This window comes from Dromiciops gliroides, chromosome 1 (assembly GCF_019393635.1).
Source record: "Dromiciops gliroides isolate mDroGli1 chromosome 1, mDroGli1.pri, whole genome shotgun sequence".
Classification (NCBI taxonomy): domain Eukaryota; kingdom Metazoa; phylum Chordata; class Mammalia; order Microbiotheria; family Microbiotheriidae; genus Dromiciops; species Dromiciops gliroides.
The window spans coordinates 249,329,284-249,355,229 of NC_057861.1; the positions used below are offsets into that span (position 1 = coordinate 249,329,284).

Genomic DNA, 25,946 nt, shown 5'->3' on the forward strand with positions numbered 1-25,946 from the left:
GGTTCAGTGGCAACATAGATATCAGGATGACTGGAAATGGCCCTGTATATTTAAGGTAATTGGGGTTAATTGACTTGCCCAGGGTCCCAACTTCGGGGCCAGTGTTCTATCCACTGTGCCACCTTGCTTCCCCAGAAAGAAAATGAGTGTTCATTAACTCGGTAACAACTGAACAAATTTTGGTATATCAACACAAGAGAATTCTACTGAATTTTCAGAAGTGATGACTATAAGAAATTCAGAGAAACATGGGAAGACTTGTATGAACTGAAGCAGAAGAAATGATCAGAACTAGAACAACATTTACAATAATTATAATAACCCAAACATTAAAAGGCAATTAAATTCTGATTATTGTGATGACTAATCTTAGCTGTATGGAAAAGAAGATGAAACACATTTCCTGTCCCTTGAATAGGCTTAGATCTATATTTCAGATATCGTCATAGTATCTTCTCCTCAAACCCACTCTTCTTTGCAACTTCCCTAACTCTATTGAGGGTGCCACCAGCATTCCAGTCTCCTACATTCATAACCTCAGTGTCTTCCTGCACTCCTATTCTCACTTGCCTAAATCAGCTGCCATTCCTCATCTTTTTTTTTTTTTAACTTCCTTAACATCTCTTCTATCTTTCCCCTTCTCTCGATTCACAGGCCACCAACCTGAACCCTACGTTCAGGTCCTCATTATCTCTCACCTGGATTTTGAAACAGCCTCTTAATTGATCTTCCTGCCTCAAGTCTCTTTCCACTCCAATCTATCCTCTACAGAGTTGTCAAAGTGATTTTGTGTGTGTGTGTGTGTGTGTGTGGCAATGGGGTTAAGTGATTTGCCCAGAGTGACACAGCTAGGAAGTGCCTGAGGCTGGATTTAAACTCAGCTCCTCCTGATTCCAGGGCTAGTGTTCTATTCATTGTGCTATCAGCCAAAGTGATTTTCTTAAAGCATGGGTCTAACTGTGTCATCCCCCTACTCCAATAAACTCCCTATTAACTCTAAGACAAAATTTTATTTTTTCCTTATCTTATACTTTTAAAATTTCCATTTCTGTGTAAGTTTTTATTATATACATAATTATTAGTACAGTCATAGACATATATAATTTTTATAAATAAATCTACAGATATCAGAGTGAGAGGTCATTTTTTTTTTACTAATAAGAATACACAATCAAAAAGTTTGGAGACCACTAAGTTATTATTACTATTATTATATTATCAAAATGTATTGTTGTTGTTATAATATATCATAAGGAAGCTCTTCTAATATTTTGGCTTGGGGGCCAAAATAACACTAAACATTCTTTGAGAAGTGTTAATTATGAAAAATCAACAAGTATTAGTACTAATAAGTAATAATAACTTAGAGAAAATGAGTAGATTTCTCAGAAGTAATAACACTGTGGGAAAGAAATCAGACTCCAGAGAATTTCCTGGAGATGGTAGAGTTGCCAAACAATGATATTTTAAAAATAGTTTTTCAAGAAATACTTGTTGAATTGTATAATTACAATGTGCTTTTGATGCTCTTTTTTCCTTTTAAAAATTTTGGGAGATGTATTTTGTTTTGCTACCATTCTTATTTCTATTTCTCATGAAAAAAAAGATGTGTACTTTCTCAAGCTAGGCTTTTAGAGGTAATTATTTATTTTGAGATGCCACACACTATAGACAAGGATGGTTTCTTTGTATTTCAAAAACATTCTATATCTAGAACTCACACAAGACAAGAACTCACATGGTGGTCAGATGAAGCAATACAGGGACACTTTCAAGGTCTCTCTGAAGAACTTTGGAATTGATTACATGACATGGGAGACACTGGCACAGGATCACCCAGTATGGTGTGCCCACATCGTGGAAGGTGCTGGACTCTACGAGCAAAGCAGAATTGAAGTAGCTCAAAAGAAAAGCCAAAAGAGCAAATTTAGAGAATCCACTGCAAATGTTCACATGAACTATTTGTGTTCTACATGTGGTAGAGCATTCTAAGCTTATATTGGTCTGATCAGCCAGTCAAACACACTGCAACTTGATTCTAACATAATGATATCATTTTGGTCCTCTTCAAGAACGTAGAACAAGCAGACAAGCAATATGGCACAGTAGATGGAAAGGCTAACTTTGTTATCAGTAAGACCTGAGTCTTGCCTCTCACACACTAAGCTTCTGGTTTGCCCATGAACAAGTCACTTAACCAGTCCTTGCTGCCAAACAACTCTCTTAAAACAATGATACTGACATGATCGATGTGGAGATTTGTTTTGCTTAATTGTGCTTATATAGCAGTCCCTCCCCTTGCCTTTTGAGTGTGACCAGTTTGGGCCTGGAGTCAGTTCGAATCTGTCCTCAGTCACATATGAGCTGTGTGACCCTGAACAAGTAATTTAACCCAGTTTGCCTCAGTTTCCTTATCTTTAAAATGAGCTGAAGGGGGCAACTAGGTGGCACAGTGGATAAAGCACTGGCCCTGGATTCAGGAGGACCTGAGTTTAAACCCAGTCTCAGACACTTGACACTTACTAGCTGTGTGACCCTGGGCAAGTCACTTAACCCTCATTGCCCCACAAAAAAAAAGAAAGAAAGAAAGAAAAGAAAAGAAAGATGGTGAAAAGAGAGGTCCTGGCTAAGTTTCACCACTTCAAGGAATCTACCAGCACCCACATGGTAGGGAACCCAGTGGACTCCATGTTAGCCCAACTAGGCATGCTCAAAAAGCCACTCAGAGCCACATTTATTTAAAAAGAGTTTTGTTTTTCTTTTTTCTTTTCTCCCTAGGTGGAAAGTGAGGAGATGGGAAATTAAAAATAAATTTTTGTTAACTAAAAAAAACTTAAAAAATAGAATTGTGTTATAAACAAGATGTCGGTCAGCTTCAGTGGAGGGAGTTTCCACGTTTGGTAATCATCACTGATAAAAATCAATGTTCAAACCCTAAGCCCTAATGGAAAAAAAAAAAAGCGAACCTAAAAATGTAGCATGTATTCAGGGCATTGGGGGCAGTGAGGTAGCACAGTACTGGGCCTGTAATCAAAAGGATTCATCTTCTTGAGTTCAGTTCTGGCTTCGGGCACTAATTAGTTGTGGGTCCCTAGCCAAGTCATTTAACCCTGTTTGCCTCAGTTTTCTCATCTGTAAAATGAGTTGGAGAAGGAAATGGCAAAGTACTCCAGTATCTTTGCCAAGAAAATCCCCACTCAACAAGAAAATTACTTAACAACAACAACAATTCACGGCATGAGACACTATGTTGGATCTCTACAGACTGCAAGACTAAATTTGACAGCTCCCAACATTTGCCAGAATAATTAGCTAACAAAGATAAAGCCAAGCTAAGGTGACATGAAATAAATGAACCTAGGGTAGGAAAAATATGGCATTTACCCAAAGTGGGGGGAGGGGCAGCCTCTTACTTTGGGGTAGAAATGTTTATGTTTTAAGCTGAAATCCTTGGCAAGCAGTTGGTTCTAAGGCAAGAAGAATAAAATGTTTAAGGGACAGTCATAAGGAGGGAGAGGGAAAAGTAGTTGGTTGGAAGGGAGGGAAAGGAGGAGAATAAGGTAAGACATGGGGGACAACAGTGACAATATTCCTTTCCAATTTCTCCCTCTTGAGAGAACCCCTTCTTTATAAAAAAAAGATATACTTTAGTCCAACCTCTGTCCTTGTTATCACAAGTTCCAAACTAAAAGTATCTGAATTAACGAGGCTTTAAGGCCACTCATATTTCCATGCTTTATTCATCTCTCCTATGGGGAACTAACAAATGCTGACAAGTGAAAGAGAAGATAGCTTGTTTGATTTCAGTTCATAGAGGAAGGAGCAAGGGGATCCAAAGCCTTAAGGAAAGGACAAGTCAAAAATAGATTCAGTATTTCAATGTGATGTAATCCCAGACTGGATCCATAGCCTGTTATCCATGAATACCAGGTGGGAAAACAACCTTTCTGTTCCCTAATCAATTAGGTGACATTGCCCATTTTTCTCCCCAAGTATGATTAAAATTTATGGGTCTTGGGGCAGCTAGGTGGCGCAGTGCATAGAGCACTGGCCCTGGAGTCAGGAATACCTGAGTTCAAATTTGGCCTCAGACACTTAAAAAACTTACTAGCTGTGTGACCCTGGGCAAGTCACTTAACCCCAATTGCCTCGCTAAAAAAGAAAAAAAAAATTTATGGGTCTTGGGGGCAGCTAGGTGGGTACAGTGGATAAAGCAGCAGCCCTGGATTCAGGAGTACCTGAGGTCAAATCCAGCCTCAGACACTTGACACTTACTAGCTGTGTGACCCTGGGCAAGTCACTTAACCCCCATTGCCCTGCCCCCCCCCAAAAAAATTTATGGGCCTTATAAATCCCTTCTGTGTATAACAAAAATAACTGCTGCTGGGCTCAAGGGACTGGGCCTGGACCTTTCTCCTGGACGCTGGCAATTCTTAGAAGTAGCTCTTCTGGGGCCAGCTAGGTGGCACAGTGGATAAAGCACCAGCCCTGGATTCAGGAGGACCTGAGTTCAAATCTGACCTCAGACACTTGACACTTACTAGCTGTGTGACCCTCAGCAAGTCACTTAACCCTCATGGCACCACACACACACACACACACACACAAAAAAAAAAAGTAGCTTTTTTTCTCACATTCCCTGGCTCTACTGACTCATCCATTCTAAAGTGTTAGTGAAATTAGTTAAAGCTTAGTTTTGGAAAGAAAAAAAAAATTTGAAAAAAAGAAAAAAAAAAAGCTTAGATTTTGACTCATGGAAATGGTCAAAGGATACGAACAGGCAGTTTTCTGATGAAGAAACCAAAGCTATCTATTCCCATATGAAAAAATGCTCTAAATCTCTAATGATTAGAGAGATGCAAATTAAAACAACTCTGAGGTACCACCTGACACCTATCAGATTGGCTAAAATGACAAAAAAGGAAGATAATAAATGTTGGAGAGGCTGTGGGAAAATTGGAACACTAATGCATTGTTGGTGGAGCTGTGAGCTGATCCAACCATTCTGGAGAGCAATTTGTAATTATTCCCAAAGGGCAATAAAGCTGTGCATACCCTTTGACCCAGCAATTCCAATTTTAGGTCTTTTGCCCAAAGAAATCATGGAAGGGGGAAAGGGACCCACGTGTACAAAAATATTTATAGCTGCTCTTTACGTGGTAGCAAGGAATTGGAAGTTGAGGGGGTGCCCATCAATTGGGGAATGGCTGGACAAGTTGTGGTATATTAATACAATGGAATACTATTGTGCTGTAAGAAATGATGAGCAGGAAGAGTTCAGAGAAACCTGGAGGGTCTTACGTGAGCTGATGATGAGTGAGATGAGCAGAACCAGAAGAACATTGTACACAGTATCATCAACATTGAGTGTTGACCTACTGTGATGGACTATATTCTTCTCACCAATGCAATGGTACAGAAGAGTTCCAGGGAATTCATGATAGAAGAGGATCTCCAAATCCAAGAAAAAAAAAAGAAAAAAAGAACTGTGGAGTATAGATGCTGATTGAACCATACTATTTCTTTTGTTTTGGGTGCTGTTGGTTTTTTTTTCTATTTTGAGGTTTTGCATCACTGCTCTGATTTTTTCTCTTGTAACAGGATTAATGCAGAAATAGGATTAATGTTATTATGTGTATATATATATATGTGTGTGTATATATCTATATGTATATGTATATGTATAGAGATATATAGACATAACCTATATCAGATTACCTGCTGTCTAGGGGAGGGGGGAGGGAGGGGAGGGAGGGGAGGGAGGGGAGGGAGGGAGAAAAATCTGAAATTGTAAAGCTTGTATAAACAAAAGTTGAGAACTATCTTTACATGTAACGGAAAAAATAAAATACCTTATACATTAAAAAAATAAATAAATAAATAAGATTTTGACTCATGTCTATGCCTTCCCTAAAAGAATGAATAGAAAGTATTCAATATACATTGTAGATCAGGGATAGAATATCAATTTATTTTCTCTACACACACACACACACACACACTTAATGCACACAAGACCCAAAAGCATGCATTGATTGAAAAAGTTGAGCAAACAGTATCAGTAACAGAACTACTGTTTTGTCTTGGGATGTTGTTCCTTAAAACATCAAGACATAATGTAATTTGTGGTACAGCTGAATAGACATTTTGGATTTTACTTCTTCTCTGCACTGTCCAAAAAATTCCCTCCAGTTCTGTCTCTTCTGGTAAGTCAGGTCAGAGCGTGGACTTATCCTTCTGTGGTTGTCATTTCCTACAAGAAGCATCATTGTAGATATGAAGAGCACTCTCATTGGACTCCTCCCACACTCCCTGCAACATGTCTCCCTCAGGGTAATTTTTCAGTAAACTGTTCAAGGAAGGAGACAAAAAAGTAGTCAATGAAGCCTGGGGCACAAGGCATAGGAGTTAGCTGATGTAGCTGAACTCCTGCTCTAGCAGCCATGTGGGACCATTCACTATGAAACCAGGATGGAGGAGGTCACACATGATGGGAAGTTGCAAAGTTACATTATACCACCTGGAAAGTTGAAGGAAGAGAGAGCTAGAAGGCAAGGTAACTCCTTTCTAAAAGTCCATGGAGTGGGCCACTCTTTCCTCTTTGATAGCCAATGCTCTCTGACAAAGAGACTTGCTCTGACAAAGCGTCATGCTCTGCTTCATCTGCTTCATCTGTCCTGGAATTGAGGGCCAAAGGACATTCAGAGCTGTCTGTAGCATACCAAGGAAACAAATCATTTCAATATTGAGCCACGTATGTTCCTGAAAGTTTCAGGAAAACTAAATATAGGTGTTGTGGGATAATCCCTGAAAGCTCATTTCCATTCATGCTCAACAGAGTTCAACTCCTGCTACCCGTGTAGAAAATATTTGGTGTAGTTTTAAAATATCATTCCATATAACTACTTACATATTTTGGCCTAATCTGTGACTTTATGCTTCCAATATATTTTCAATTTAGAATCTAGATAGCTACATTTTGGAAAAAGCACTTGTTGTTGTTTGTCCTTCATTCTAGAAGAGGACCATGACATCAGAATAATGTCATGACTTGCAGTGAGATGGATTTAAATGAGGCAGGGCTTTGCAAAGTCACCAGCCTCACTCTCTTCCTGAGCCATCTGGGTCCAATGGCAAAATACATATCAGGATGACTGGAGATGGCCCCAGATGTTTGAGGCAATCAGGGTTAAGTGACTTGCCCAGGATTACACAGCTAGTAAGTGTCTGAGGTGAGATTTGAACTTGGGTTCTCCACATTTCAGGGCCAGTGCTCTGTCCTCTGCACCACCTAGCTGCCCCCAATAGAAGAGGCAATAGAAAGAGCACTGACTTTAAAGTAAGATGTAGTTGAGTCATTTCAGTAATGTCCAACTCTCCATGACCCCACTTGGGTTTTTTCTTGGCAAAAATAGGAAGTGGTTTGACATTTCTTTCTCCACTTTATTTGAGAGATGAGGAACTGAAGCAAACAGGGTTAAGTGACTTGCCCAGTGTCACATAGCTAGTTAGTATCTGAGGCCAAATTTGAACTCAGGTTCTCCTGACTCCAGGGCTGGAACTCTGTTCACTGTGCTACTTAGGTGCCCAACATAAGATGACCAGGGTTCAAATACTGCTTCTTTCACTTATCTATATGACTTTGAGAAAGTCACTTGACCTTTCTTGGTCTTAACTTTCCACATCTGTAAAATGATGGTGTTGTATTAGATAACCTCTAAGATCCCATCAATCTTTAGATTTATAATACTGTGATTGGTGAAGTAATTTGTCCATGGTCTCATAGCTAGTATGTGTTCAAGGCAGGAATTGAACCCGAGTCTTCCTGACTCTAAGACCTGCTATGTATGATGCTACCTCCTGTCTATAGCTGCCAGGTATAGTATACCCTAATTTAGTAATCCATTTAGCTTGTACCTTTTCTTGAGATGGTTGTCTCCTTCACTAAGGAGCCCTTCTGCTCTGGACCCATGCACATGGTTCTGACCAGGTTCAGTCCTAGAGGAGCCTGGCCACTTAGAATAAAGGTCAGACTTCTTTGCCCACATTTGGGCTCATAATGTTCTCTACCCTGGAGCCCCAGAGGAAAATTGCTTAAGGCTTGGATTTTTGGCTCGTGTCTATGGTCTCCGGAAAGCAGTAAGTACAAAGGTATTCAATGCATGATACGAATTAGGTAGAGGACTTGTATTTATTTCCTCTACACACACACACACACACACACACACCCACCAAAAAATGCTAAACACAAAACTCACAAGAGTGAACTGTTTAAAAAAAAAAGACTTAAAATAGGATTCAGCAACTGAACTGATAACTACAGTTATTCTTTTCAGGAAAGTTGATTCTTTTAAATCTTTTTTCCAATTACATATAAAAATGATTTTAATATTCATTTTAAAAATTTTGAGTTTCAAATTCTCTCCCACACTCTCTCCCTTCCTCTACCCCATTGAGAAGGCAAGCAATTTGATATAGGTTATAGATGTTCAGTCGTGCAAAACATATTTCCACATAACATAGTCATGTTATGAAAGAAAGCGTAGACCCACCCAATAAAAACACAAAGAAAAATAAAGTTTAAAAAGATGTGATATAAACAAAGGGCTATAGAACTGTGCATACCCATTGATTCAGCAATATCACTGCTAAGTTTATATCCCAAAGACATCCCCAAAAAGAGAAAAAGACCTATTTGTACAAAAATATTTATAGCTGCTTTTTTTGTGGTGGCTAAGAATTGGAAATCAAAGGAATGCCCATCAATTGGGCAATGGCTAAACAAACTGTGGTATATGATGATGACGGAATATTATTGTTCTATAAGAAATGACAAGCAGGATGACTTCGGAAAGGCCTGGAGGGGCAGCTAGGTGGTGCAGTGGATAGAGCATCGGCCCTGGATTCAGGAGGACCTGAATTCAAATCCAGCCTCAGACACTTAACACTTACTAGATGTGTGACCCTGAGCAAGTCACTTAACCCCAATTGCCTCACACCAAAAAAAACAAACAAAAAAAAAACCCAAACAGAAAGGCCTAGAAAGATGTGTATGAAATGATGCATTGTGAAGTGAGCACAACCAAGAGAACATTGCATACAGAGACAGCGATATTGTTTGATGAAGAACTGTGAACAACTTGACTATTCTCAACAATACAATGATCCAAGACAATCCCAAAGGACTATTGATGAAACATACTATCCACCTCCAAAGAAAGAACTGATATTGATGGAACAGACTGAAGAATGCTATTTTTCACTTTCTTTCATTTTTTCTTTTAATCACTCCATTTTTAAAGGCTGATGGAGTCATTAGATATTCCTGCTTAGTACTCGATAAAGTTGTTGCTTCATCATTTTAAAGTGCAAGTCCTTCAGTGCTGAGTCATAAATACCAGAACCAGCCAAGGACTCTTCATTCTCAGAGAACCCAAGCACTGAGCTAGCAAAAATGTCGTCTCTGGAATCAGAAAAGGCAAATTTGCACAAGCCCTGTTCAACTTCCATGCTCCCCAAGATGATAAGATATGAATATGTTAACAAAGTGTCAACACACTATTATCCCTTTATGAGGTATAAACACTTCTCTCTGAATGAATAAGAGAGCAGTGTCATTGTATAACATTCCTTCTCAGTGCCCTTACCTGGATTGTTATCAAGATCATGCCTCCTAACCATGCGGATTCCCTGTGATTCTTCCCTAGGCCCTTGACTCTTTACACATTCTCTCTTGGAGACCTCATGAGTACATATGGGTTAATTATCTCTATCAATGCCTCCTACCTCTACATATCCAGTGTTTTTCTTCCCTGAGTTTCAGTCATAAATCCTCAATTACCTATTGGATCTTTCATACTGGATATATCTAAGAGACATCTCAAATTTAACATGTCCAAAGCAGAATAATTGTTTCCTCTTCCCCATCCTCACCCCCATGACTCTTCCAAATTTCCCTTATTTTGGTAGAAGACACCATCATTCTTCCAGCCTTTCAGGTTCATAACCTTGGCACTCTAATTGACTCTTTAGTTTCTCTCACTACACATACCCACAGATGCCAAATCTTATACTTTCTACCTTTATGATATCTCTCACATCAAGATCCTTTCTTTCTACTCACACTGTTACCCCCTTGGTTTAGGACCTCCTTATTTCTCAACTAGATTATTTCAGCACTCTAATTGGTCTCCCTGCCTCAAATCCTTCAGAGAAACCTGGAGGGTCTTGCATGGGCTGATGATGAGTGAGATGAGCAGAACCAGAAGAACATTGTACACAGTAACGTCAACATTGAGTGTTGATCTACTGCGATGGACTATATTCTTCTCACCAATGCAATGGTACAGAAGAGTTCCAGGGAACTCATGATAGAAGAGGATCTCCAAATCCAAGAAAAAAAAAAAAGAATTGTGGAGTATAGATGCTGAATGAACCATACTATTTCTTTTGGTTTTGGTGCTGTTGTTTTTTTTCTATTTTGAGGTTTTCCATCATTGCTCTGATTTTTTTTTTCTCTTATAACATGACTAATGCAGAAATAGGATTAATGTTATTATGTGTGTGTATATATAAATAACCTATATCAGATTACCTGCTGTCTAGGGGAGGGGGGAGGGAGAGGAGGGAGGGAGAAAAATCTGAAATTGTAAAGCTTGTATAAACAAAGGTTGAGAACTATCTTTACATGTAACAGAAAAAAAATAAAATACTTTATTAATTAAAAAAAAAGAATCCAAGTCATAAATAAATAACCTAAAATAAAGTGCCATTGGCTCAGAGCTCTGCCTCAGAGGTGTTTCTTGTAGATTGGACATTATCCAGTCAAACTGGCTTTCTCTCTGCTTCTAACAAAGGGAGCTTCATCTCCTTTCTCTATCTCTTCTTTGTGCCTTTTCACTGGCTGTCTCCCTGTGAATGGAATACCCTCCTTTGCTCTCCTCATTCTCATAGAATCCATCTCTTCCTCAAAGACATAGCTCAAGAACCACCTTCTATATGAAGCCTCTTCTGATCCCCTCAACTTCTAGTGCCCTTCTGTCCAAGCTACTTTGTATTTGTTTGCAATTACTCTATTTATATATATAAATACATATGTGGGGGGGCAGCTAGGTGACACAGTGGATAAAGCACTGGCCCTGGATTCAGGAGTACCTTAGTTCAAATCCAGCTTCAAACACTTGACACTTACTAGCTGTGTGACCCTGAGCAAGTCACTTAACCCTCATTACCCTGCAAAAAAAAAAAACCACAAACATATGTGTATGTCTTTGTTGTCTCTCTTTTAGAATGTAAATTCCCTGAGCATAGAGATTATTTTATTCATTTCATTTCCATTCCCAGTGCCTAATACAGGACCTTGCATATAGCAGGTGCTTAATAAATTCTTGTTAATCCCTGGAAAGACTTACATGTGAAGTGAAGTGAGCAGAACCAGGTGAACATTGTACACAGTAACAACAACATTGTGTGATAATCAACTATTATTGGCTTAGTTCTTCTCAGTAATACAATAATCTAAGACAATTCCAAAGGACTCATGATGGAAAAATGCTATTCACATCCAGAACCTGAAGTCTAAATGCAAATTGAAACATACTGTTTTCACTTTCATTATTTTTTCTGTAGTTTTTTTTCCTTCTGTTCTGTTTCATTTTAGACAACAGATTAATATGGAAATATGTTTTAACTGATTGTGCATATGTAACATATATCAAATTGACTACTGTCATATGGAAAAAGGAGGGAGGAGAAAAGGAAAAAGTTTGGAACTCAAAATTTTATTTAATAATGAATGTTAAAAATTGTCTTTACATGTAATAGGAAAAATAATATACTATTTAAAAGGAAAAAATAAATTCTTGTTAATTGATTGATTGAAACTGAGTTTCAGATAGGTGATGTAATTTTTCCATTGTCACACATCTAGTTGTATGATAGAGCCTAGACTCAAACCCAGGTCTTCTGACAATAAGTCCAGTGTTCTCTGTACAACTACTTTTTGCCTGCCTTTATCTGTATTTCTATCTGTTAACCTGGATTACTCCAACTGACCTACATACCACACCAGTAACCTGTGTTTGCTCAACAAACATCTCTATTTCTTAGTAAAGAGATTTGGTGGATTTGGTGAATATTTATAAGTTTATTTAATGGTTCAAGCATGACATTGAAATCAAGATGCTTTATAATGACCCCATATATCTATTGACTTTGGCTTTAAGATCTTTTGCCAAATGCAAAGATAGGAAGACCAACCCCTTCTTCCCATAATGCTACTGGACCTGGCCAGGCCCCAACTGTGTGAAGGAAGTATGTAATTGATTTGAGACCAGAATTGCTAAACCACATTCCATTTGGAAAAACAGTCTGTGTATAGCACCTTGTGTTCTCAAATCAATCTGCTTGTTTGAGCTGCATTTTTCTATAGTGGCTTTCTTTTTCTGCCCTTACTACCTATTTGAAAGAAGGTATCCATGGGGTAGCTAGGTGACACTGGCTGTGTGACCCTGGGCAAGTCATTTAACCCCCATTGCCCCACAAAAACAAAAAAAAAAAAAGAAGGTATCCAATATTGAATAGAAAAACAAAGAAAAATGGAGGGGGAAGAGAGCAGAATAACAAAGCTTAGTCTTCACAGAAAGCATTTACAAGGGCAGCCAGGTGGTGCAGTGGATAGAGCACTAGCCCTGGATTCAGGAGGGCCTGAGTTCAAATCCAGCCTCAGACACTTGACACTAGCTGTGTGACCCCGGGCAAGTCACTTAACCCTCATTGCCCCGCAAAAAAAAAAAAAAAAAAAAAAAGCATTTACGAAACACTTTCTCTTAGATTATTTTTTTTTCAAATTTTGAATCTGTATGTCCTGTAGGCTCTTATTCTACCTCCATCTCAGGAAGGTTGCTATGGAAACTGTCCCTCCTCCCCATCCCAAAACCCTTTCTGATCCTGGCCCAGCCCCTTGTGGCTAGAAGTTGGGAAGAAGGCATCTTTACCAAGTCTCCTTTACTTCCTTCTTCCCTCATAAATTCTTGCACCTCTATTTTAAGTTAGCTCTCTTGCACTAATCTCACTTCACAGTCCTCTAAACATTTTCATTCCATTACCTCTTTGCATTCTGCATAGTTTCTGAGTTCATCTCCAATTACCTATGCCAGATCTTCAACTATAGACTCCCAAAGTCATTGAACTTTCTTAAACCTTTCCCCTTTATCTTGTTTCCCATTTCTAGTCTTGCCTTTAGGCCTTCTCCCTCTTTTTTAGCTCTCAGTGCTCCTTGAATGGTAGAATATCATCTGGCTTGACCCTTTCATTTTATAAATGAGGAAACTGAGTCTCACAGAGGTCAAATGACTTGCTTGAGGGCACAGAATTAGCTAATAGCAGATCCTAAATGCAAATACACATGCTTTGACAAGTTCAGTGTTTCTCCACGGCTTTGCCAGACATTTTATATCAGCCTTTCTTATTGCCACCCTTGTCTATATCCTCTTCTTCATCTCCTTTGTTCATTTGTTCTTGCCCACTTCAAACTTCTTCCCTATAATTCTTTTATTTTCTTGGGAATTCTTAAGCCTACGCCCAGTAGATTTGTATGACTTGATATGTTCTTTTCAATATTTATGTTCCTTATTAGTAAAATACAAAGATCTCCATCTATTAAATGAGCAGCGCTTACACCTACCCTTATTCCAAATTAAGGGGGTTAAACAGAGAAGTTCTGTAATCAATTTGGCAAATTTACAGGTTGTCAACCTTTTTTTTTTTTTAGAAGTGTATCTTTCTATGGAGAATGTGGACATACCTATTGAAAAGTCGAGTTCAGCAAAATCACCTCCTTCACTTTATACACGAGTCCTATCCTAATTTCTCCAATTGGTATATTACAGCTGCTATTGCCACCTCCCCAAAATTACCTTTGTGTGTGTATATATATCCACATACATACGTATATGTATATGTGTTTGTGAATATACATATATATGTATATATAGTTGTTAACTACCTATAAGCTCCTTGAGGATAGAATGTATTTCATTTTATCATTGTATTCCCATCAGCCTAGCATCTATTAGGTGCTTACTATATGCTTGCTGATTGATTGATTGATTGACTGATAAAGCATTTGAGAGGATTGGGCTTGATCTACTGGGATATGTCCTATAACACCTCTACAAGGGTAAAGACATCTCCTTAAGTCTTATCTATTTGAATGAATAATGGGTCATAGTTATCTGTTTTTGATGGGCCAATAACATAGGATATAGTGACTGAGTTAGCTCTTTCCCTCTTTTTGGAGAGATCTAGAAACTAAAAGAACTAAGAGTTAATAGTAAACCTGCAAAGGGGAGCCAGTGGCTGGCAGCTAACAAATACTTTTCATTGCTATTGATTTTGATGTACAGGAGACAATATTTCAGAAGAGCTTTTAAGACAATATTTTGCTATACTGAGTAAAACTTTTTGAAGTAATAAATGTCAATGCAGCAATATCTGACTATAGAGTTGTAATTTCCTTTAGAAAATCATTTGCAAAAGCCTGAACATTTCTTGGTCTGTCTTCATCAAAAAGACCTTCAATATAAGCATAGGTCATTGTCATATTCATAGAAACATATGAATTTTTAGTTATTGATGTATTCTTTTAAATTTTCTTTCAATTAACAAGCATTTAATTTTTCCTCTCCTTACAACTCCTCACACCTCCTCACACAATTAGAAAGCTAGAGGGTGGAGTACCAAATACCTCCCAATGCCTTCCTTTATAGAAAACAGAAACTGAACTTTTGGGCTCATTCCTGCACTCTGTTGCCATGCCTGGTTTGTTGAACTCCACAGAACAAGATGCCCAGACTCAGGGTACTCCCTGGTGTCTCCCACCTTTCCTGTCTCCTTTTGTGTGTTCTTTCCTCCCATTAGATTATAAACTCCTTCAGGGCAGGGGCTGTCCTTTTATTAATTTTATCCCCAGTGCTTAGCACAGTGCCTGGCACATAGTAAGTGCTTAATAAATGTTTATTGCATTGGCTTTATTGTTCTGGAAATCCTTGTAATAGATGTGCAAAGTCAAGCAAAGCAAATTCGAGCATTGTCCATGTCCAAAAATATATGTGACATTCAGCATCTTGAGTACATCCCCTCTCTATTTGGAAGTAAGTAGTTTATCTTTAGTCCTCTGTAATCATGATATTAATATAGTCTTGTTTAGCTGCTTTTTTGGTAATAATGTCATCTAAAACTTTTCCATTCTTTTAGAACCTTCCATCTTTAATACATCCCTGAATGCGTTTAAAATCTGGCCACAAAATAGTGTTGGTTGGATTCATCCAGTCTTCTGAATTTCTCCATAAGTGCTGCTGCCATTTCCTTATAAGTTAGGGTCCCTGTGATTTGGCATGAAAAGGGATCCAAGGGTGAGGAAATCCTCCCTACAGAGAGTGGAGGTCTTCACCCTAACTTAAAGTCTTATGAGATTTGCCTATATTAGATATAATAAATGTCACTTTTTATGATGTTGTTTCATATTCACCATGGCCAGTGCCTTTGGACTTCCTTCTTAATGAATTTCTTTTTTTGTTTGTTTTTTTTGTTTGTTTGTTTGTTTTTGCAGGGCAATGAGGGTTAAGTGACTTGCCCAGGGTCACACAGCTAGTAAGTGTCAAGTGTCTGAGGCTGGATTTGAACTCAGGTACTCCTGAATCCAGGGCCGGTGCTTTACCACTGCGCCATCTAGCTGCCCCCAATGAATTTCTATTGTATAGTTGTGAGGCCTCTGGACAATTTATGAGTCTTTGGCATTTTTTTTATATTTCCTAATCTTGAACCACATTTTTTATAATATTTTTATTGTCTTTTTATATACTCACCAACACACTGAAGTCACCAAGTACCAAGGAATATGTTGGCCTGGTTTGAAGGTTCACATCAAGTTATTATTGTTATTGCTGTTTAGCAGAATTTCTCTTTGTTCAACTTTCTGTAGCCAATGTTGATGCATGTGCTGCAGTGACCTTCATAGCAGAGTCTGTCTGCTTTCATTCATCATGAGCCCTGTAAAGTAAGATGTTCAAGAGTCCCATGAAATGTTATTTCTTCATGTTTTTGGCACAGCAAAATCTCCACCACTCCTTTATTTATACTTTGGAGAGGAATCTGTGAGCATTCTTTCTACTCAGCTATGCTTTTTTGTGTGTGTATTCTGCTTTTACTTATAAGAAAAATGACAAAACAGATGTAGCTATTTCTTTAGAAAGTGTTCAAGTTCCAAGGGATGGCTCACTGCATAGGGGAAGGGAGAGACATATGTTCAGATTTGATGGTGACCCAAAATTACTGGAGTGAATGATCATACTACATTCTCCCAGAGTAAGAAAGGCTTTGTCTCCTCACAGGGAGATTGCCCCTCATGGGCAGTGGCAGAGTTTTCTTTAATGCTATCAGCTCACCTTAAAACCCCTTCCCACCCCCAATCTGATGTGGTTTCATTTAATAATTAACATTCATTAGTTTTTACAAAGTGACATTTACTTTGAAGATGTAACAAGAACAGAATTACAAACATCTCATCCCAACACTTCAGACGTACACTCTTCTACATCATCTCGGTTTCTAGGAAAAGTGGGCTAATGCTAAATTTCTACATAGCATTGGTCCCACCAAGTTCATATCTAAGTTGCTGAATGAATTATTTTTTTCCCATTTATTTAGAATTTTTTTTTCCAAATTACATGTAAAAACAAATTTTAACATCGATTTTTAAAGCTTTGTGTTCCAAATTCTCTTCCACCCTCCCTGCCTACTCCCACTGAAGAACTTAAGCAATTCAATCCACATTAGTCAGGTTGTGAAAGAAAACAGACAAAAAAACTTTAGAAAAAGGAACTAAAAAAAATTATGTTTCAATCTGTATTCAGACACCAATCAGTTCTTTCTTTGGAGATGGATTGCATTTTTTATAAGTCCTTCAGTTGTCTTGGATCATTGTATTGCTGAAAATAACTAAATCATTCACAGCAGATCATCTTACAATATTACTGCTATTTTGTATACTGTACATTTCACTTTACATCAGCTCATGTAAGTCTTTCCAGGTTTTTCTTATAGAATCCTACTCATCATTTCTCATAGCACAATAGTGTTCCATCATAATCTCATCCCACAATTTGTTCAACCATTCCCCAATTGATGGGCATCTCCTCAATTTTGAATTCAACTTTTTTTTTCAATCTCTTTTTGGATTCCAACCTAGTAGTGGTATTACTAGGTCAAAGAATATGCATGGTTTTATAGACCTTTGGCCATAGTTCCAAATTGCTCTACAGAATATTTGAATCCATTTACAACTTTACCAAGAGTGTATTAATGTCTCATTTTCCCCATATCCTCTACAACATTTGTCATTTCCCTCTGCTGTCCTATTATAGGTATGAGGTAGTACCCAGAATTGTTTTGACCTCCATCTCTCCAAGCAATAGTGAGTTAGAGAATTTTTTTTCCATATGGATATAGATGCTTTGATTAGTTGTTCTGAAAACTTCATATCTTTTCATCATCTGTCAATTGGGGAATGGCATTTATTTTAACAAATTTGACTCGGTTCTCTATATGTTTGAGAAATGAGGCCTGTCAAATAACTTGCTTCAAATTTTTTTTCACAATTACTATTGCTAACTTTATTTCCCTCCATCCTATTCCCTCTCCATGACATTTACTCTATTTTCTATTTTCCTTTACTCTATCCCTCCTCAAAAGTGTTTTTCTTCTGACTGCCCCCTCCTCCAATCTGCCCTCCCTTCCTAACCCCTTCGCCCCCTTATCCTCTTCCACTCCTACTTTCCTGCAGGGTAAGATAGATTACTATACCCAATTGAGTGTGTATATTATTCCCTCTTTGAGCCAATTCTGATGAAAGTAAGACTCTCTAACTCCCCCGCACCTCCCCCATCTTCTCCTCTACTCCATAAGCTTTTTCTTGCTTCTTTTATGTGAGATAGTTTACCCCATTCCACCTCTCCCTTTCCCTTTCTCCCAGTACATTCTTCTCACTCCTTGATTTTATTTTTTTAGATATTATCCCTTCATATTCAACTCACACCTGTGCCCTCCATCTAAATATACTCCACCCACCTTTCTTAATATTGAGAAAGTTATAAATATCATCTTCCCATGGGGCAATGTAAACAGTTTAACCTTATAATATCCCTTATGATTTCTTTTTCCTGTTTACCATTTTATACTTCTCTAGCATCTTGTATTTGAAAGTCAAATTAAAAAAAGAAAAAAGAAAGTCAAATTTTGGGGGGTAGCTAGGTGGCACAGTGGATAAAGCACCAGCCCTGGATTCAGGAAGACCTGAGTTCAAATCTGGCCTCAAACACTTACTAGCTGTGTGACCCTAGGCAAGTCACTTAAGCCTCATTGCCCCACCTCTCCAAAAAAAAAGAAAGAAAAGAAAGTCAAATTTTCTACTCAACTCAGGTCTTTTCATCAAGAATGCATGAAAGTCCTCCCTTTCATTGAATTCCCATTTTTCCCCTGAAGGATTATATTCAGTTTTCCTGGGTAGGTGATTCTTGATTGTAATTGTGGTAAAAAGTGAAAGCTTTTAACAGTTGGTTAAGATGCCAGTTTTTGAAGGACCACCCTTTTGGGGAGGAGACCGTGACAAACCCGCCAGTGAGTCTGCTAAGCACTCTACTTCCGGGGTGTGAGCTTAAAGGCAAGGAGAGAACAGAAGTGATGTCTCCTTTTCACTCTCCTCACCTGCTGGCTTGCTCTGAACACTGTGATGAAATAATGGGATTTAGCAGATACTCAAAGACCCACCTGGAGATTAATCTATACTGATTGAATCAAGTGAGAGTGATTGACTGCTGATTGAGCCTACTTCAAGTTAATTGGATTGTAATCACACATGGCTATCCCTTAAGAAGGTATTGTTCTCTGAAACTAGACTGTGAACTCAACTTGAGAACAACTTCAAAGCCAATGGATTTGGATGATGCCAACCAATCAGCTTGAAGCAGTGTGTAAGGACTGCCTCTGTTCCAGATCTATAAAAAGCTTCCACAAACAGCTTGCTAGAGAGTCCCTTATTAAAGCAGGCTCATGGAGGAGGACTTCAGGAAGAACCCAACCAGGCTGGAACTCTAGACTAGACTGGTGCTGAAGCTTCTGATTTAAGGTGACCACAATTTAGATTTTAAACATCACAACACACAGACACTGACTCAGGTTCAACTCGGCCTGGTCCTCCGTAACAGCACGTGCTTGACACGGTTCTCAACCTCAGAGGTGGCTTTGGGTTTTTGGTGAGTTCTATACAGAATATAGACTAAGCTTAGATCTAAGACTATTTGTTTGTATTTCTACTTTCCTATCTCTCTAATCAACATCACCTTGTAATTCCCAAACAATAAAAGCCCTAACTAAAGATCAGAGGCTTCTTTCACTTACTGGCCTGGGAGATAAATAAGGGAAAGGTTAAAGGGGAGTTTAATGCTCTTGTATCCAATTTTAAATCTCACATAATCCCAGTTCATTTGCCCTCTGAAATATCATATTCTAAGCCCTCCAATCCTTTAATGTAGAAGCCGCTAGATCTTGTGGTATACTGACTGTGACTCCACATTACTTGAATTGCTTCTTTCTGGCTGCTTGCAATATTTTCTCCTGGACCTGGGAGCTCTGGATTTTGGCTATAATATTCTTGGAAGTTTTCATTTTGGGATCTCTTTCAGATGATCAGTGGATTCTTTCCGTTTCTATTTTACCTTCTGGTTCTATAATATCATGGCAATTATCTCTGACAATTTCTTGGAAGATGATGTCTAGGCTCTTTTTTTGATCATGGCTTTCAGGTAGTCCAATAATTTTCAAATTATCTCTCCTGGATCTATTTTCCAGGTCAGTTGTTTTTCCAATGAGATATTTCACATTGCCTTCTTTTTTTTTTCATTCTTTTGGTTTTGCTTTATTGTTTCTTGATATTTCATAAAGTCATTAGCTTCTATTTGCTCAATCCTAAATTCCAAGGAATTATTTTCCTCATAGAGCTTTTGCATATCCTTTTCCATTTGGCTAATTTGGCTTTTCAAACTGTTGACTTTTTTTTCATGATTTTCTTGCATCACTCTCATTTCTTTTTCCATTTTTTCCTCTACCTCTATTACTTTATTTTCAAAGTCCCCCCCCCCTTTTTTTTTTTGGCAGGGCAATGAGGGTTAAGCCGAATTTGAACTCAGGTCCTCCTGAATGAGGGTTAAGCCAGATTTGAATTCAGGTCCTCCTGAATCCAGGGCCAGCGGTTTATCCACTGTGCCACCTAGCTGCCCCATAAAGTTCCTTTTGAGCCCTTCTATGGCCTAACACCAATTTATATTTTTCTTGGAAGCTTTGGATGTTGGAGCTTTGACTTTGTTATTTTCTTCTGAGGGTGTATTTTGATCTTCCTTGTCACCATACTAACTTTCTACGGTCAGCATTTTTTTCTGTTTGCTCATTTTTCCAGCCTGTTTCTTGACTTATAACTCTTTGTTAAAGCGGGGCACTGCTTCCAGGGAAGAGGGTGCACTGTCCCAAGCTTCAGGGGGTTTGAGCAGCTATTCTCCAAGATACTTCTAGGAATGTGTAAGTTCTTAGTTCTTACAAGGTGGTATGATTTAAGGAGAGGTATGTTCACCACTCTCCTGACCTGTGCTCTGGTCTGCAAACAACCACAGGCCTGCTTCTCTGCCCTAGAACCAGGAACAGAGCCATGCTCCACTGTGGCTGCAAGCTCTGGTGTGCTTATGCTACAACCCCACCTGTGATCTCCACCCAAGATTGCAACCCGGATCTGAGCAAGGGCAAAACAACAAAGTCCTCCCCCTGGCCAACTGCTTGACCCCCTCACCATCTGTGGGTTGAGTTCCAGAAGCAGCTGCTACCACAGCTGATTCAGAAGCTCCTGAGGCCTGGTTTTCTGGGGCTGGAACTATGCTAGGGTTGGGTCTGTGCTGTGCCCAGCCTGTGCTGGGCTGTGTTCCATTCTCACTCTGGTACAACAGACCTTTCTTGCTGACCTTCTAAGTTGTCTTTGACTGCAAAATGATTTCACTGTCATTTTGTGGGTTCTGCTGCTTCAGGAATTGTCTTATGGCATTATTTGAAGGTATTTGGAGGGGTCTTGGGGAGAGCTCAGGCAAGTCACTGTCTTTCCTCTGACATCTTGGCTCTGCCCCCCTTGAGCTCATCATTTCTTGCTGCATAGATTCTTTTTTTTCTTTTTAATGAGGCAATTGGAGTTAAGTGACTTGCCCAGGGTCACACAGCTAGTGAATGTTAAGTGTCTGAGGCCAGATTTGAACTCAGATACTCCTGACTCCAGGGCCAGTGCTCTATCCACTGTACCACCTAGCTTCCCCCTGCATAGATTCTTTATGATCCCTTATCTCACCTTCCACTAAGCTGAGTCCAGAATGTCATTCCTCTATCCTTTAACTTCAAAACTGGAATGCTGGACTGAAAATCAGAACACAGATTTCACTCATCCACCCTGCAGTGGCTCACTCACCTGACCTTTTAAAACTCACATGGTCATAGTTTCTAATATTTTTTTTTTGCTTTGGTTTGGTTTTTTGTGTTTTTTTTTTCTAAGCAATGAGAGGTTAAGCAACTTGCCCAGGGTCACACAGTTGGTAAATGTTAAGTGTCTGAGGCCAGATTTGAACTCAGGTCCTCCTGAATCCAGGGTCAGTGCTTTATCCACTGTACCACCTCGCTGCCCCAGTTTCTAATATTCTTCACCTAAAATGAAAAAGCAAATGCAGAGGCAACAAGATGAGACCTATATGTTGTCCTTATACAGGGGTTGGGGGGAAACAAGCATTTATTAAGTGCCTAGCACTTTATAACTTTTGATCCTTATAACAACTTTAAGAGGTAGGTATTATTATTATACACATTTTACAGTGGAAGAAGCTGAGACAAATACAGATTAATTGACTTGGCCAAGGTCACACAACTACTAATTGGCTGAGGCCAAATTTGAACTCAGATCTTCCTGAGTCTAGGCCTAGCTATTTATGGCAAATAAATAAATAAAACTTCACTTTTTGTGATGCTGTTCCATATTCACCATGGCCAGTACCTTTGGACTTCCTTCTTGAAGAACATGTACTGGACAGTTGTAAGACCTCTGGACAATTTATAAGCCTTGAAGGTTTTTTTAAATTTCCTACTCTTGAACCACATTTTCTACAATATTTTTTGTTGTCTTCTATACCTATCACTTTGCAAAAATTAATGAATGGACTTAACATTTACTAGCTGTGTGACCCTGGGCAAGTCATTTAACCCCAATTGCCTCACTAAAAAAAAAAAAAATTAATGAATGATGGCAGCCAGGTAGAGCAGTGGATAAAGCACTGGCCCTGGATTCAGGAGTACCTGACTTCAAATCCATCCTCGGACACTTGACACTTACTAGCTGTGTGACCCTGGGCAAGTCACTTAACCCTGCAAAAAAAAATTAATAAATGGTGTGAGAAAATAATTATTAATAATGGATTTCTTAGGGGGACCCAAGGACACAGTTTCTCTCTACCTCTCTCCCCACTTCAGAGGTCAATGTTAGGAGGGAGGTCAAAGCAAGTCCTAGGAATGGAGATAAGACTCTTTGTGTCTAGACCAGTGAACTGAGGGGATTAAAACCATACCTATCTGAATGTGCTTTTTGCCCTCAGGAGGTAGATCTCCCATTAGACCCTGATGCCATCACAATAGAGATCATTTTAATATTGACCACCCTCAGATTATGTGAACCAATGGAATTGAATGATGCTAGTCAATTAGCTTTGATAAGTGTGTAAGAGCCACCTCTATCAGAAGAGGAAAAAGACTCAGACCACAAGGCAAACATCATTCTTCTTGGCTGGCATTCCAGGCTTGGAAGGCTATTTGGTTGGTTAGTGCTCTCTCCTTAGGCCACAGCAGGTAATGTAGGGCTTCTGAACTTTGCTTGGGGCCATGTGCTCTCTTATAGACAATATGGTGCTGGAGGTTTTTTCGGCTTGTGTTAACTGCCATGTTGTCAATATTCTTTTTTTTTTTAATTAATAAAGTATTTTTTTTCCATTACATGTAAAGATAGTTCTATACACATAATAACATTAATCCTATTTCTGCATTAGTCATGTTATAAGAGAAGAAATCAGAGCACTGATGAAAAACCTCAAAATAGAAAAAAGCAACAGCACCAAAAACAAAAGAAAATAGTATGGTTCATTCAGCATCTATACTCCACAGTTCTTTTTTTTTTTTCTTGGATTTGGAGATCCTCTTCTATCATGAGTTCCCTGGAACTCTTCTGTACCATTGCATTGGTGAGAAGAATATAGTCCATCACAGTAGGTCAACACTCAATGTTGATGATACTGTGTACAATGTTCTTCTGGTTCTGCTCTTCTCACTCATCATCAGCTCACGCAAGACCCTCCAGGTTTCTCTGAACTCCTCCTGCTCATCGTTTCTTACAGCACAATAGTATTCCATTGTATTCATATACCACAACTTGTCCAGCCATTCCCCAATTGATGGGCACCCCCTCAACTTCCAATTCCTTGCCAACACGTAAAAAGCAGCTATAAATATTTTTGTACATGTGGGTCCCTTTCCCCCTTCCATGATTTTTTTGGGAAAAAGGTGGTCAATATTCTTTACTAATATTTAATATGCTTTAATAATAAATGCTTACTGCCTAAATGGGTACAATAGCCATTTATTTATAAGTAGCAATAGTTTAAAAAACCTACTCTGGCCCCCAATAATTTAGCTAGACATAGTTAGCAATCCCAATAATTTAAATTCATATAATGGTAATTGTTAGATGAAACCATATTAGAATGGCAGTGAGGAGGGGTTGCAAGGTGAACAAATAGCATTAGAGAAAACTCTGCCACTGTCCAGGAGGGGCCTTCCTCCCTCTGGAAGGATGTAGTATGATCGTTCACTCCAGTATCTTTGGGTCACCATCATATCTGAACATATGCCTCTCCCTTCCCCTGTGCAGTGAGCCATCCCTTGGAGCTGAAATGCTTCCTAAAGAAACAGAGCAGGGCAGCTAGGTGGCACAATGGATAGAGCACCGGCCCTGGAGTCAGGAGGATCTGAGTTCAAATCCTAACTCAAACGCTTGACACTTACTAGCTATGTAACCCTGAGCAAGTCACTTAACCCCAATTGCCTCACCAAAAAAACAAACAAACAAACCAAGAAACAGAGCACATGTGTATTACCATTCTTCTTATAAAGAAAACCAGAAAATACAAAGAAGGATCATCTAAGTGGAAAGAAGGCTCATAGCTAGAGGTGTGAGGCCTCTCCCTCTTATAGCATTACCTTTCTTCTCTCACTGGAAAGCAACTCATCAGGAAGAAGTCAGCCAAAGAGAAGAACAAGGTTCTTGCCTTTTTGAATACCCCATTACTGATCAAAAAGACTTGTCTTCATCTCATGGATAACAGACCAGAACCAGTTACTGAATTTCTATTCTGCATGCTACAAAGTCCATGTAGAGATTGCACCAGAAGGACTCTGTATCCTCTTAAAAACTGGACTCATTGGTCAATCCTCTATTGCAATAGCAATAAAAATTGAAAAGGAAAAAGAAAGCATCCATTCATCACTGGGCAAAGCACTAACATTAAAATTATAAGTAGTTAAATTAATGTTTATAGACGGTAAGAATTTTGTGACTCATTATCTTCTGCTCTTTCTACCATTCTGACATCAAAACAGAAACAGAGAGAGTGCTACAGATGGTTATTTGGCATATTTATCTGTCTCATAGGTTACAACTGGTCGTCTAATAATGTGCTCCTCTGCAATCAGCTAGACTGGTTCCTGGAAGTAAAGGGTTTGTTGCCAGTGTGACAGGTGAAACTAAATATGTGTGGTTACCTTACCTGTCCCCAGTGTGGGGGAAGCTAGATAGGATTTTCTTATAAATTAGAAGCTTCAGCAACAGTTTAGGCATTAAGCATTTATTAAAGTATATTAGAGGTCAGCAAAGAGAGAACACATGTCTCTGAAAGAATAGGAAAGCCTAGCTAAGATCTATGTGGGAGAGAGAGAGAAAAAACTGCCTCCACCTAGGTGATCATGCTACCAAGAGAGATCCTCAGTCTCCTCTAGCAGAAGCCCCCTGCAAGACAGGAAGAGGGTGGTCCCCACACATAGCTCCAAGCTAACTGGCTGGTAACATTCAAGCCCATTGATTGACATGACTTGAAGGCAGTCCATGAATTGTGAGGTAACTTCCTGCCACTGACTTGACCTTTGTAATGATTGGAATAACGCCACCTACTGGAGACTTACTATAGGAAAGCTCCACCATGAGGAGAATGCCTCAGAGGGCAAGGCCATGTGGCTTTTCCTTGGCGTCAGGAAGTGACGTTTGCTCATGGGCACTGTCTATCAAGGCTACCAGCCAATCAACTTGAGGAGCCTCCCATTTTCTGGGAGGGGACAGGAAGGAGGAAAGAGGGCCTGCGCAGAGAGTTCTGTCTCTCTTGGGGATTCCTGACTTCACTGTGGTGGTGGCAGAGGAAACAGAGGAGTTGAGGAAAGATAGGATTGCCAGGTTGCAGGAATTCTGTTCTCAATCTTTCTCTTCTTTTACTATCTTTCAATAAATCCTTAAAAACCTAAACTCGTTTTATCAGTGAATTTAGTCAGTTTCCCCCAAAACTGGGGGAACAGATTAGAACCCACATTTAGAATTTTAAATTATACACCTTAAAAATGTCACCCCATGCTTTCTCAGTGGGGGGGGGGCTGGTAATAGTATTATCACACCAGACAATATTCAAAGCCTTTCAAATCTAGTATTACCTGTGAGAGTCAACTCTAAATTATAATGGGGCATTGGAATCAAACTTTTTGTATGTTTGTGGCTGCATACATGT

The 25,946-nt window shown here is 39.0% G+C and overlaps 1 long non-coding RNA gene across 1 annotated transcript; it reads right to left on the reverse strand.

The window, feature by feature from the left end:
- Positions 1 to 1,754: 1,754 nt before the first annotated feature.
- On the reverse strand, positions 1,755 to 24,496 carry LOC122740673. The gene is made up of 3 exons (XR_006354765.1): positions 24,379 to 24,496; positions 15,867 to 16,050; positions 1,755 to 1,874 (listed from the first exon to the last, which is right to left on the reverse strand). It is a non-coding gene; the product is annotated as an uncharacterized LOC122740673 (long non-coding RNA).
- Between the last annotated feature and the right edge of the window lie 1,450 nt (positions 24,497 to 25,946).